We start from the raw sequence: 14,165 nt of genomic DNA on the forward strand, positions 1-14,165 counted from the left end.
AGTGTATCCAATAGGTTTCTCTCTGGAGCAGGATTCTGTCCCTGTTACCACCTCTCCATGGCATTCTCACTGTCTCAGTGCCCATATAATGTAGTTCACTCGAACTGTGGTTATGACTGTTGAAGTGCCTGGCTACTGATGATTTGACATTGAAGTTACGAATAGAACACAAGTTCTGGTTTTTAGCTCCTGTTTCGTTTTGCCTACATAATATGTTACATGGACATTGTAACAGGTAAACCACATATTTAGTGTTACTTGTTATTTTCCCCTTGACCTTAATGTCAATACCTGACCTTGGATGTGTTGTGGAAATTTGTCTCATTTGTGAGATATCTGAAATAAACGTGTAAGAAATACCAGTTGTCTTTTAAGGATTTTATTCTTTATAAAGAAGGTTCAACAATCATACAGAGTGGCATGCGGTCTGCAGAAAGAAGAACAGGGAAAGGAGTGCCCTGTGTCCTTCTCATGTCTGTACCAGGTTCCATTCCCATAACAAGAAGCACATAATAACAGTCTCTCATTGTGCAGACAGTACAAACATTCAAGGATGTGGGAAGAACATATGTTTTTTACAATGTAAAACATAATGATATAAGAGTTAAATCATTTCTCATACTAGAGTCTAGTAATATCATTTTCCATTACAGATGGTTAAAATGATTCCCCTTGATCAAAGCATAACAGTGTACACAATTATGACAAGGGAAATTACCACTAGGGATCTGAGACAAAAAATGATGAGCAGGCCTCTTAGGCAAATCTGACTTCACTAAATAGTCCTTCAAGTTCGAAGACCGAGCTTGAAATGAGATAGCAATGTAAGGATAACTTTTCAAGATGTGTCAATGTCGACTACACTACCTGTTTAACAAACTTGGATATAGGACTGTAGGTGGACACAAATGTAGGACCAGAGAAGACCTGTCTGTAACACGTTACCCTTTAAAGAAGAAAGAATAATTAATAGGTTCAATGGCCAGAATTATCAGAAGCTCTAAGATCGACTATGGAGCCCAGGATTGACCAATCGATGCACAGGAACGACACAAACACAATGTACTCTTTAAGAAACAATAATGCTTCCCTATTTATTATAGGATGGGAAGACCACATTAGTAACACAATGCATTACAACTCTTACCCGGGTAAGTATAGAAAATAAAAAATAAAATAAAAGGTTGTGCAGCTGCTTTGTTTTTAAAGTTCAGTTCAGTCAACACCTTATAGGTGGAAAATCAGTCCCACCTCACTTGTGTGTGGGTGGTGTGTGTATGTGTAACGTGTAAAAGGATTCAGGGTCCGCGGCGTCGTATCTCTAAGTATCCTCCGGGGTTTGGCTCGCCATCAAACTTCGACTGGCTCCAATATCCAGGTAGGTCCAAATCTCAATGGGTCCAACGGAAAAAACCTGACCTACGATAAGTAGGATCAGAGCATTCAATTCAATTTTCTCAACTCTCAATGAATTATAGAACATAAATCATGTTAAATCTACACAAACTCTACTTCAATAGAGAATAGCTCTTTTTACTGTATTACTGTTGTAAAATAACATCACAATTCTCAGCATTAAAATAAACAACATTCAATTAATCAGATTGTTACTCATGTTATTGAAATAACTTCTGAAAATCAACAGAATAAATGTTATGTACTCTTTACATAGTAATTAGCACACAAAACTCAGCCATTAAGAAAGAAAAATACATCATGTGCACAGTTGGTAAATTGTGGCTAAATGTGCTTTAAGTTCAGAAATAAAGTGCTTAACACACATAATACAGGTCAGTGTGTATAGAAAAAGAGTGAACAAAAGAGAAAATAAACGTCTCATATGCACCTTTAAAATGGCGGATTAATGCTTCAGCATTAATGTACCTAGTGTGTCTGCTCTGATGCTAATTAGCACCGGGAGCTAGCGCTCCGACATTAGCTCGTATGCTAACAGTTAGCTCGCGTCGCCATTAGCATTAGCGCTTTAGCATTTAGGTTGCTCACCGATGCGTTTCTCCTCCCGAGCGGCTCCTCCAACTGCGCTCACACAGGTCCAGGTCGGCCGGGGGATTTCTCCAACAGTTTCCTCCAAGTTTTATCCACGGTTTTTATTGTTTCACTGTCCAAAAGTGTGTATCGTGACTCGTGTTCAATGCGGCTTGCTCTCTCTCTCATCTAGCAGCTTCAGAGGAAGTGAACTTGCTCCGATCGGGTCAATGGGCGGGAGCTTCTCTTCTGATTGGCTGAAAGACCGTCTCCAACCCAGCTCTTTCAGATTAAAAGTCTATATCTTATTTTATTACAGTTCTATTTCTCTTTTTAAGTAAATATCCGTTTTTTAATCATTAACAAAACATTATATTTAATGAATTGATTTCTCCACTATGAATTTCACTCTGTTTTTAATTCAATTATGTCTCTTTTTAATAGACAATGAACTATTTTTAATACAGATTTTTAACCTGGGTTACATGTCTCTTCACCTAGATTCGAGTAAATCAGACTGTTGAACTTGGCATACTCTGTTCAGATGGTTCTCTAACAAGTTTTTCCCATAACCTCTCATCTGAAAATTTTTACAAAGATCTTTAGCATGATGCTCAAAAGATTAATCAGAATTGCAAATACATCTTAATCTTAGTGGCTGACTATATGGAAGACTTCTCTTTAAAGCCGGTGGATGATAACTATAATGATGAGTATTAAACTTAAGTAAAGTATTTCTGTCAGTCTCCTCTTTATGAAGTTCAGTCTGAAGACAATTACCATCTTTTTTCACCAAAACATCCAAAAATGAAATACACTAAAGCTCACAACACAATGTAAATTTTATAGAATAAGTCATCTATGTACCTCCAATAGCTTTTAATAAACTTAGAATAGGGTTTGCACATTGCCTCTTATTTGTATTACTTTATGCTGTTTACAAGGTTTATTATTAGAAGGACATTGGTCAGCTCAACTTATGTGTATTACATTAACATTGCAATACCCTCTCCTCCTTGCGGTCTGTGGAGTGGACAAATTGGTAAACCAAACTCCATTCTGAAAGCAGTTGTTTTATGGTAGGGCCATCATTCACAGTAAAAACTGTAGGTACAACTTTATAAAGGCTCTTTGCTTAAATCAACAGACACAATCAGCACACACCATTTACTCAGTACTTCTAGCTATTTTCTGGTGAGAATATTCAAAATGTGTCTCAAATATTTTTTGCTGCTGACATCCATAATAGTACATTGCTTGGCTTCCTACACCTGAACTTCTGCTGCTTCTACAAACCAAGGACTTGCTCACTGCCATTTACTGTACATTTTACCCTGACTATGGATAAGTATCACATTCAAACTGCCCCATGGAACCCTGAAAGCACACTTGAAAGACTTCAGACTCAGGATGAGAGTTGTACACACTAGAAACAGGAAATGACCATGGAATGTCACTAGGAAATTGAGTTCAGTCTAGTTACAAACAAAAAGTGTTTCGTGATCTGAAACATTGTTTTCTGAAATATCGTTTCACCTTTAGAAATGTTGTTTTATTTTGACTGTCAGGGCCATCCCTACTTACCACTGCACAGTTTGTTTCAAAATGGCCATTTTTGGTCTTTTACCACTCAACATGAATCAGCTATTTCTTTGAAATCTATACAAACTGGGATCTTGCTTCTTTCAATTAGAATGAACGAGTATTTTCTCAGTCTACTTAAGTACATGTTCTCACATTAACTTGTCTTTATATGCATGGCTAGTTTTGAACACAACATTTCACTTTTTAAACCTGTTTTTCACTTGCAAGCAGTCTGGATCATTAATGCAGTCTGGATCAGTTGATGTCAACACTAATATTGTTGATATTGAAAAGGTAAGTTTTTGGTCAGAATTCAGTTGTATTTCAGACTGGATCACTATAATCACAATTTTTACTGCTAATTAGCTAATTTTAGCATACATAGCAGGAGGGTAAACAATCACTAGTTAGATTGTACATTGTACATTTTTAGGCGGGCTTGTAGGGACCCATTTACTCATTTTTTTACATAATAGGGTTGATAAAGATTTGATTATTCTTATTTGCTATTATTATTATTATTTATTATGAAGGTCCATCTTTATCTCTTGTAGCTGTTTTTCCACTTTTGTTGCTGTAAACTGCAGTTTGTCCTTCAGCATCCTCTTAACATTTTAAACATATTTTGCTTCTCTAGTTTCATCTGGTCATATGGAATGTTTCCTTTTGCATTAGTAAGTTGATGTTTTTTTTTTTTTCTTGATTTCATGTGGGGATTGTGATTGGTCGCAGGCTTGTAGCCACTCCCAATTTAAGTTGCCTTCTCTTCTTAAAAACTAAGAAGATCTAGTACCAGATACTGCAAATACATGTAGTTTTACGTTAGACAGACTCTCAGTTTTGTAAATAGTTTTGGGACAACTGTGGAGCTCCATGGATCAGAAGAAAAATATATACCAGTCTTTGGATGCACACACAATACTTACAGGCTGGACACACTGGATGCCTGTGTGTTGTGTGGCGGCGGCAGTGAAAGGAGGAAATAAACTGCCCCTTACCTGTTGTGTATATTCTTTTCATGTATGTGACATATTCTACACATACATATTAAAACTGTAGTGAAATGCTGGTAAGATTTCCATATGACTGTCTACAGGTCATTTTCAGGTCTATTTTTGCTGAGAAGTGTGTCTCATGCATCCAGTGTGAATGGTCTAACCTGTTAACATGGACGCCAGCTGATATCAGCTGTTCTAACTGTATCATAGGCATAGTCTTTGACGTGTGTGAGAGGATGTCAGAGCATATTTAATGATTATTAGGCTACCATATCATGAGGTCATCAATATTTTGCTTCAGCTTTTCGTTTTCAACAGTTCTGCATTAAAGTTATAGTAATATGCCCGGAGAATTAATGATTTAACAAGAAGGAAAAAACTGCGTGTGCAGCACTCGTCTGAGCGGCTGACTTTATCTGCAGCGGTACCGGGACAAACTATTATAGTGTAAGAGCCGTTTTCTCGTTTGTTATTGCAGTTATATAAATGTAATTTCTCATGCTGTTAGATTACTGCTAGACCAAGGTGTCAGGTGCATGTGGAAATCCAGGAGCAGATGTTTTCTTTTGCCACAGTGATTTTATTTTTTAAAGGCTAAATGCCAACAAGCAGAATATTTTGTTAGGTAAAAACATGTTGTGGATTTTGGAAATTATTACATCAATCTTTTTTCAATATATTTTGACTTGTGCTCTGAACTTATTAGAAATGTTCATATTACACGAATTGGAAGCAATCCTGTGCAAAGCGATGATGATATCTAGTCCCTGTTGAGCCCGCCTTGAATGCTCCAGAGATCGTGGGATTAACGGACAGTAACTGTCAAGTGGCCCTCACTCTTATGAGGTTTAAACTGCAGCTTCCTTCAGAAGATTGGACTGGAATTCACTCAATGACCAAGATTCAGCTTTCTTTCTTTTCTTTCTTTTATTTGAAAGTTGCCATGGCCAATAACAGGTGAAAAACCTTAAACACAAACAGGTCAAGAAAAATGTAACCCAAGAATCCATAATCAATCAACATAACCCGAAATCAACTACTTAATTTATAAAAAGGTACTAGAAATCAATCTTGAATACAAGTGGAAACTACCCATACTTAAACCCCCCAAATTAAATACATTTTAAAGCACTATCTAATGATGATTTTAACTTACAAACTTTGTCAGCTTTTAACTCCGGTACACACATCATTTTTATCAAATTACTTTTAGCTTGAATACTTTTTAAAAATACACCACCTTATTAACTGTGCTTTCAACCCACATGATATTAACTATAAAACATTTTAACTTGCATTTTAATCACATAACTTATTCAATACTTTACATTTTAACCTGAATTTCATCACATAATTAGTTCACAGCCCACAACCCCAATGCAAGCAGCACAGATACATAACTGAAAGCTCACCGGCTCCTTCTTCCTTCTTTGAACCAAGCTTTAGTCCTGCAGTCTCCTTTTCCCAAGTCCAGACTCTCCAAACACTTCTCTCACACACTGCTCACACCTCATTGTCCTGTGAGTGAGTGAACAACCCCCTGATTTCCAGATCGTCTTCACCTGGTGCCCTCAATCAGCTGCCTTCAGCTTGGAGACACACCCAAACCTGATGCACTCAGGCAGAGATGGGCGTGGCCTGCAGCTCAACTCAACAGTAACAAACAAGGAAAAAAACCTTTTTTAGGTCCTACACTATAGTAGTTTGTCGTGGTATCACTGCAGGTAAAGTCAGCCGCTCAGACGAATACTGCTACTCCTGTTAATTAATTAATTCCATGGCTGTATTACTTTCACTTTCATGCAGAACATGCAGAAAAAACAAAAAGCTGAAGCATAATATTGATAACCTCATGATATGGTAGGTAATCTTTTAATATGCTCGGTCTATGATGATATTTGTATTCTATTGAAGTAGTTGTTTTGAATATTTCACAGGGTGTGGGTGGTTACAAGGCGTATGAACTATTATGCTCAGGTGACACATTTTCAGAAATTATTGTCTCTGCGCTGTATAATTTTTTTGATATTTTTATAAGAAATTCCTCACGCAGTGGCGGATGATAATGGAGATGCTTATAAAAGTGTGTTCACAAACATCCTCTGCGTATCTTGGGAGGCCAAACACATCTTTAGCATTACAGTGCGTCACTTTGTTCTTATTCAATGGACATCCCAACAGGTCTCCCAGCCCCCCACACTCATCTGGCGGCTGCAGGGCTGTCGAATCAACTAGAGAATGCTGTCCCACCTTTTCTCAGCATACGTCCACAGACGCAAAGAGCACAGACAGATCTCCAGAGGGAGAGCCGCCACACTAAACTCCGATCAAACTGTCTGTGCTAGTAAAATATAAAGCAAGAATCTGTTACTACTCTGACTATTCATCCCCTAGCATGCTGTGAGGAACATCTTTAGTGCTGTACTTAGCTAAAATAGAAAAAGCTTGTGAACCAGAAGTCCAAGCCATTTTGTTTACGTACTATGAAAACAGAGGCAAAAAACTCAGACCAAACTGTAAAACAAGGCGGTGATGAACAAACATGAACCATGGTCCTGTTCATCGTCTATTTGTCTCCTATAATGTTTTCAGGAACATAGTGTAGTGGCCTGTTTAGTTGTAATACTATGCTGTTTGATATCAACTGGGGAAAAACACAGCCCCCCTTCTCTGTTTTCTCTGGTTATATAGCATAACAATTTCAAAAATATTTTTGTCTTTCTACTGAACAGACAGCCCACTTTTATGCATGGGCCATCTTAAAAGTACCACAAAAGTTAAAGGAAGCCTACTTAATATAGGTGCACTACTGTATGTGGTTTGGGGGAAGACATTTTAATCAGAAGAGAAAGATCTCCATTGACTGATTTCATGTGCTTAAACACACTAAATAAACACACAGTCTTCATTTTCATCACTGAAAACAAATGGTCCATTTCAGAATAATATATGTATAGAATATTCTCCAATTCTAACTACTGATGCATTAATGTGTTCATAACTTTAGGGCCGCAGCAGGTAAAGGATGAACTAATTTTAATAACTGTATATACTGCTGGTGGCTTAACCTATAATGATATAACCTAGCTACAACTTTAGATTATTGATATAAAATATAAATAAAGTAAGTAATGTACAGTAACCAGTAGGGCTAACGCTAACTAAACTAACTAATGCTTTAAAATAAATGTAGTGGGACAAAAGTGTAGTATTTGCCACTGAGATGTAATGTGGTAGAAGAATATGTATATAGGTTTAAATACACTGAACAAAAATAAAAACGCAACACTTTTGTTTTTGCTCCCATTTTTCATGAGCTGAACTCAAAGATCTAAAACATTTTCTGGAGCGTCTGCAGCAAGTGCAAGAGCTCTATGCAGCACAATGAATTATCCATTTATGTTCATTTGGTGTGTGGACGTCAGCATTATGTTTGCTGCCTCAAGGACTGGTACAGGAGATAGACCTCAGAGACTGTATGTACATCACCATCAAACAGCTAACCTTTGTACAAACAGCCGGTGTACACTCTGGCCTTAAACCCCATTACATTTTGGGAAGGAAGAGGAGTTGAATATGTAGGAAGTTGAGAAGCAAGAAACTTTGTACGTCCCTCTTCATCAAGCCTTAAAGACTTGGAGAGAGAGATAAAGTGAGAAACAAAAAGAGATCAGAGTCAGACAACGGAGGGATATGGTGGGTGATAGAGGGGAGAAGGTTAAAGCAGTGGGAGATGATTAGCATATTGCTACAGGGACTAAGCTGTGTTGCGGTTGCACTTTACAAAGAGCATATACAGTGGATATAAAAAGTCTACACACCCCTGTTAAAATGACAGATTTTTGTTTAAAATTTTGCTAATATTTGTGTTTTTAAACTCCACAATAAAATGTGTTTCCCTGAACCAAACTGCTTCCCTGAATGAGAAACATACAGTGGATATAACATGTCTACACACCCCTGTCATTGTCATGCTGAAAGATGGAGTTCCTCGTCATCTTCAGCTTTCTAGCAGAAGCCTGAAGGTTTTGTGCCAACATTGACTGGTATTTGCAACTGCTCATAATTCCCTCCACCTTGATTAAGGCCCCAGTTCCAACTGAAGAAAAACAGCCCCAAAGCTTGATGCTGCCAACACCATGCTTCACTGTGGCTGTGGTGTTCTTTTGGTGATGTTCAGTGTTGTTTTTGCGTCAAACATACCTTTTGGAATTATAGCCAAAAAGCTCAACCTTGGTCTCATCAGACCATAACACATTTTCCCACATGCTTTTGGGAGACTTCAATTGTGTTTTTGCTAAATTTAGCCGGGCCTGGATGTTTTTCTTCGTAAGAAAAGACTTCCGTCTTGCCACCCTACCCCATAGCCCAGACGTATGAAGAATATGGGAGATTGTTGTCACATGTACTATGCAGCCAGTAATTGCCAGAAATTCCTGCAGCTCTTTTAATGTTGCTGTAGGCCTCTTGGCAGCCTCCCTGACCAGTTTTCTTCTCGTCTTTTCATCAATTTTGGGGGGGACGTCCAGTTCTTGGTAATGTCACTGTTGCGCCATATTTTCTCCACTTGATGATGACCGTCTTCACTGTGTTCCATGGTATATCTAATGCCTTGGAAATTCTTTTGTACCCTCCCCCTGACTGATACCTTTTGACAATGAGATCCCTCTGATGCTTTGGAAGCATGGCACCATGGCTTTTGCTGTAAGATGCAATTAAGAAAATGTCAGGAAAAGCCTACTAGAGCAGCTGAACTTTATTTAAGTACAACTTCAGTGATGCTAACGGAACTCAGAGCGCCTCGTTCCTGACCGCATCACTGTTGTGACAATAATGACGTTAAAGCACACCCTCTTGTGTAATAATGTGATTATACAACAACCACCAATAAACCTTTTTTCATTTGAGCACAGCTAGCTGTGCTGTGATGCCCATTTGAGCACAGTCTATAATGTCTGATTGACCAATCAGATTGCTCGGTCGGATCTACGTGTTGTATAATGACTCCTATTTAACATGAGTTTGAATGTGATTGGTTAATTCTGAACACAGCCACATCCCCAGTTATAAGAGGGTGTGCACACTTATGCAACCACATTGTTTTAGTTCTATTTTTCTCCCTAAAAGATTTCAGTTTGTTTTTCAATTGAGTTGTACAGGTTACAGGTCACATTAAAGGTGGAAAAAGTTCTGGAATGATTTATCTTGGTCTCATTTTTTACATCATTTTAACAGGGGTGTGTAGACTTGTTATATCCACTGTACGTTTCTCATTCAGGGAAGCAGTTTGGTTTAGGGAAACACATTTTATTGTGTACACAAATATTAGCAGTTACAGTGCCTGGGAGTGTTTCAGAAGGCGAGCATCATGTCTTGCTTGATGTTGTTGACTTGCTCAGACTGTTTCATCATCTCTATTTGACTTGTGTGCATCTTCTGTGGTTGAGTAGGCTACATAGTTAAAATTGTTTCTTTATTTGTCTGTTTTAAGTACGTTTATTTAATTATTTCCAAATTTGTTGTGCTGTAGCATTGGCACTGGGTGTTTTATTTTGAAAATTGAGGAATGCTTTGAGTGACAGGTAGCCACAAGATGTCACCTTAGCTAATCCCAGTCACTTGATCTACCGTATTTGCGGTGTTGATGCCTTTTGAAAAATTTTAAATTAAGATGTCTAATATGTCCTTCTGTGTAGTTAATTGTACTCAAAGACCGGAGTGGAGGTACAGAGGCCGTTGTTTTGGATTAACGTGGACACTGTTAGCATTAACCAGCATACAGCTGCTGGAGCCGGTGAGCTCTGGAGGAGACAGCTGGGAGTTGAGAAGAGTACTGATTCTATTGGTGTAACAAACACAGGTCTGTGTAAGCAGGCATAAGAGCCCTTGTAACCCACATTTGAGTAAAGCTGGCACAAAAGCCTTTCCAGCAGGTTGCATTGTTTCATTTCAGTTATAATCAACACAAAAGACATTTTATGTCAGATAGTGTAAAATTAGAGATAGTAAGACAAGACAAAACTAAACAATTAAATGAACAGGCAAAAACAAATGGGTATTTTGCATTGTATGTTGAAAGGTAGTGTGTGTGTAACTGAGATGGCTGAAAGGGAAAGTTCAAGAATAATAAAGCGAGGAGAGGGAAAAGAAAGGAAAATAAATGAATTAATAAATAAAATAGCTTTAAAAAAATAATGTCCATTCTTCCTCCTACCTCTCCTCGAACTTCCAACAGCCCCTCTTAATTTAGTTAATGTTTTGTTTAAATTGTACACACACACACACACACACACACACACACACACACACACACACACACACACACACACACACACACACACACACACACACACACACACACACACACACACACACACACACACACACTTTTAACTCATCCACAGCTGTCTCCAGTGTTAGAATGCCCCACAATATGTACTCCTGTTTCTTTTCTAAATATTAATAAAGCATTTAACTATTTGTACAATAAAAATAAGCATTAAAAAATTAGTGTAGAATTTAATTAATCCATTCATAAATAGACTGAATTACAAAGTAATACATTTGATATTTTAATGGGCAATAAAGAGGAATTATAAATAGAATTTAAAAAAAGGACAAATCGCTGGATTCACAAATTGAATTACAGATTTTAAATCAGGCATTTAAAAGGGCAAATTCCTTTTCCATCTACATTTCCATTCACCCGCCGGTTTTCCCATTAGCTATTCGATTTGCTTAATTTATTTAGCCTGTCTGTGACACTTTGGTCCTTGAGCTGGTAAAACAATGCAAATTAGCCCATGTCACAAGCGTTTGACAGCCCCTCTTCAGATGAATAAACCCCCCAAAATAAGGTCACTCAGATTTATATAAATTGGAAAACAAATGGTATGCTACCAAAAATCTAGAACAACGATAAACATTTTAAAACCTAAACACATGTAACACAGTAGTTATTTAACCTTTTACACAATCATGAGTTTACATTTAAACTCACAGTTCAGCTGAATAAGTCCTTGTTGGACGTCTCAGGAAAAAAAATAAACCCACACACGCAGCAGCATTGAAACTTTATAAGAAAGTACACCCACTCCTTTCCTGTCGGCAGCTCTGTCGTCACACCTAAAGTTCACTTTAGCTTACTGAAACATCTCACTCGCTTCAATAAAACTTCAAGTGTAAATTTGCTGTGTTAGGACCCAATTGCAGCACGCAGGATACCAGGAGTAGTTGGTAGTGATATTTAATGACAAAACTAAGCAGGAACAGGACAAGACCAGTAATAATACAGCGAAGTCTCTGGTGAACCAGCTGATATGGCAGTCTGAATCAGGCTGGGAAGCCAGTGAGTGAGCAGTGAAATAGCTCAAAGACACATACAGTTCAGTACAACTTAATGCTACTGTACCAGGTAGGAGTAGGCTGGCGACATGGTCGTGAAGGAGGAGGATCAGAAAGCCAGCAGGTGGATATTCACACAGCACACACACAATAACAAATGTGGCAACACAGTGAGAATCTCTGAGCCACAGGAAGCCACAGGGAAGCTGACTGGAAAACAGACTCTGTAGCATTGTGGCGGAAAGGTTACACCAGGCAGCTGCAGAAAAAGAGTAACCAGGGATGCAGCAGAAAATGTCAAAGCCGGGGACAGAAGGCAGGTCTGTTTACCAGGGATCAGACGAGATGAGTTGGTCAGAGGCAGGCAGGGTCGGCAACAGGAGAGTCTTGGATGATTGACAAAGAACAATCTGGCAAAGACTGTTTTTTGAGGCTGGAGTAGATATACTCCAGGCTGATTGGTGATGAGGAGCAGCTGACAGAACAGGCAGTGGCGTTGGATGATTAGGTGGGAATGACTGGTGACATGGCAGGCAGAAATGAGCAGGTGACCAGTGATGCCAGACTGTGACATTAAGTTAATGAGGAAACGTGTGGACGCTTCTCTAACTACAGTTTGTTCTGGTCCATGCTGTCCCTGCCGCTGTCTTCCCTCCTCTCTTTCCGGCTATACCCATCTTCCAATCATCATAGGTGGACCAAACTGACCACCTTGACTGACCAATCAAAGAAAATAAAATATCAGCAATCTTGTGTGTGTACTTTTGCAACACTTAAATTGTTAATTAACATATTTACCAACATACATTTTGACATTATGATTTTGCTTACAACTAAAATATGTTAAGTGTCTCTCAGTTCATCATTTTTGTCTTTCATTCAGTGTTATTTAGAAACTGTACTTTCACTTTCATTTGTTATCTTGTGGTTTTTCCTGTCTTATTAAGAAACTATATTAATTTAATCCCTTCATTTTGCCATGGGGGCTACAGACAGATCAGTGTAAAATTGTTTCATAAAAAGTTAAACGTTCCTTGTACTACGCTTAACAGATTATGGACATGGCACATTCACATGGGTTTAAAAAGCAGTTACTACAAATCACAGGAGGCCCACAGATACTATTAGCCTTATTTGATCTAGTGTGTTCTCCAAAAACTGACAATACGTAGTTTCCTATCTTCAGTCTGTATATTCATGGCCCTCAGGGTAACTCTGTCCAAATCTCTTTTCTTGATAAAAAGGCAGAGAAACTCAGCAGAGTTGTGTTTTATCATGTTAGAGATAGAAAACCCGGAATAGTGACAGACTGAGGCTGGAGACTCCTCTGTGCTCCAACATAGCAAGTAAGCGGTCCTTTATGTTTAGAAATAGAACGATCACACTGATTTCATTTCAACAAAAGCAGATCACATTTGAGTTGGAAAATGGATATTCCCTGTTGCCTGGTGCTCTCGCATATTTTCCTCCTTGTCTCGTTCAGTGTGCTCCGCTGAGAGGGAGCCTTTGGAAAAACACTGTTACTGAACGAGCCACCAGAGAACATTTCCCCAGCTAATACCAGCGCTGCTCTATCACGTTTTTGTCCACACATGAGCGACTGCATTTGTCAATATGTGTAGCAGTCACAGTTTCATTGTTTGTACAATGACATTTTGATAGACTGATGTTATTTGCTTGCCTGGTTTCACTCATCATTTTCTTTTATCAGCATTGATTTTTCCTCCTCCCTGCCCGACTCCCTCAGCTCCGATGGGGTCAAGGGTCAAAGAGCAAAGCACAATTTCTTATCAGTCTGCATGATGTGGTTGTCGACAGCTTAGAAAAAGGATGACTATTAGGTGCAAATGAAAAGGGTGATGAAAGAACAGAAAAGTGCAGGTTCAGAGATGGGGACTCGAGTTTGCGACTTGGACTCGAGTTGCACTTCAGTCGCAACCTCGATGACTTGAGACTTGACTTGGACTCAGTGGGACTGGTGAACAATGTTCTCAACCATTTATTTTTTATGGTGCATCAACATTAAATAAATGTCTGACAAGCTGAATGTCATTCCGGCTGTGTCTCAATTCAGGGGCGGCATTGTGGATGAATTGAGACACAGCTTCCCTCATGTGTAACCTTACTCATCTGGTGCGTGCGGCCACAGATGGCAACACCACTGTGGGGACGAGCACAACAACTGCTGCTGCTCTCCTGTTTGTCATAAGCTATGCCTATAGGAACTAAACACAAGATGCAAACAAAAGAATC

The 14,165-nt window shown here is 38.7% G+C and overlaps 1 long non-coding RNA gene across 1 annotated transcript; it reads right to left on the reverse strand.

Annotated features, from left to right (window-relative positions):
* Positions 1-1,063: 1,063 nt before the first annotated feature.
* On the reverse strand, positions 1,064-2,159 carry LOC311260072. The gene is made up of 2 exons (XR_014622967.1): positions 2,005-2,159; positions 1,064-1,419 (listed from the first exon to the last, which is right to left on the reverse strand). It is a non-coding gene; the product is annotated as an uncharacterized lncRNA (long non-coding RNA).
* Between the last annotated feature and the right edge of the window lie 12,006 nt (positions 2,160-14,165).

Source organism: Pagrus pagrus (genome assembly GCF_965226575.1).
Source record: "Pagrus pagrus genome assembly, chromosome: 7".
In the NCBI taxonomy this organism is placed as follows: Eukaryota; Metazoa; Chordata; class Actinopteri; order Spariformes; family Sparidae; genus Pagrus; species Pagrus pagrus.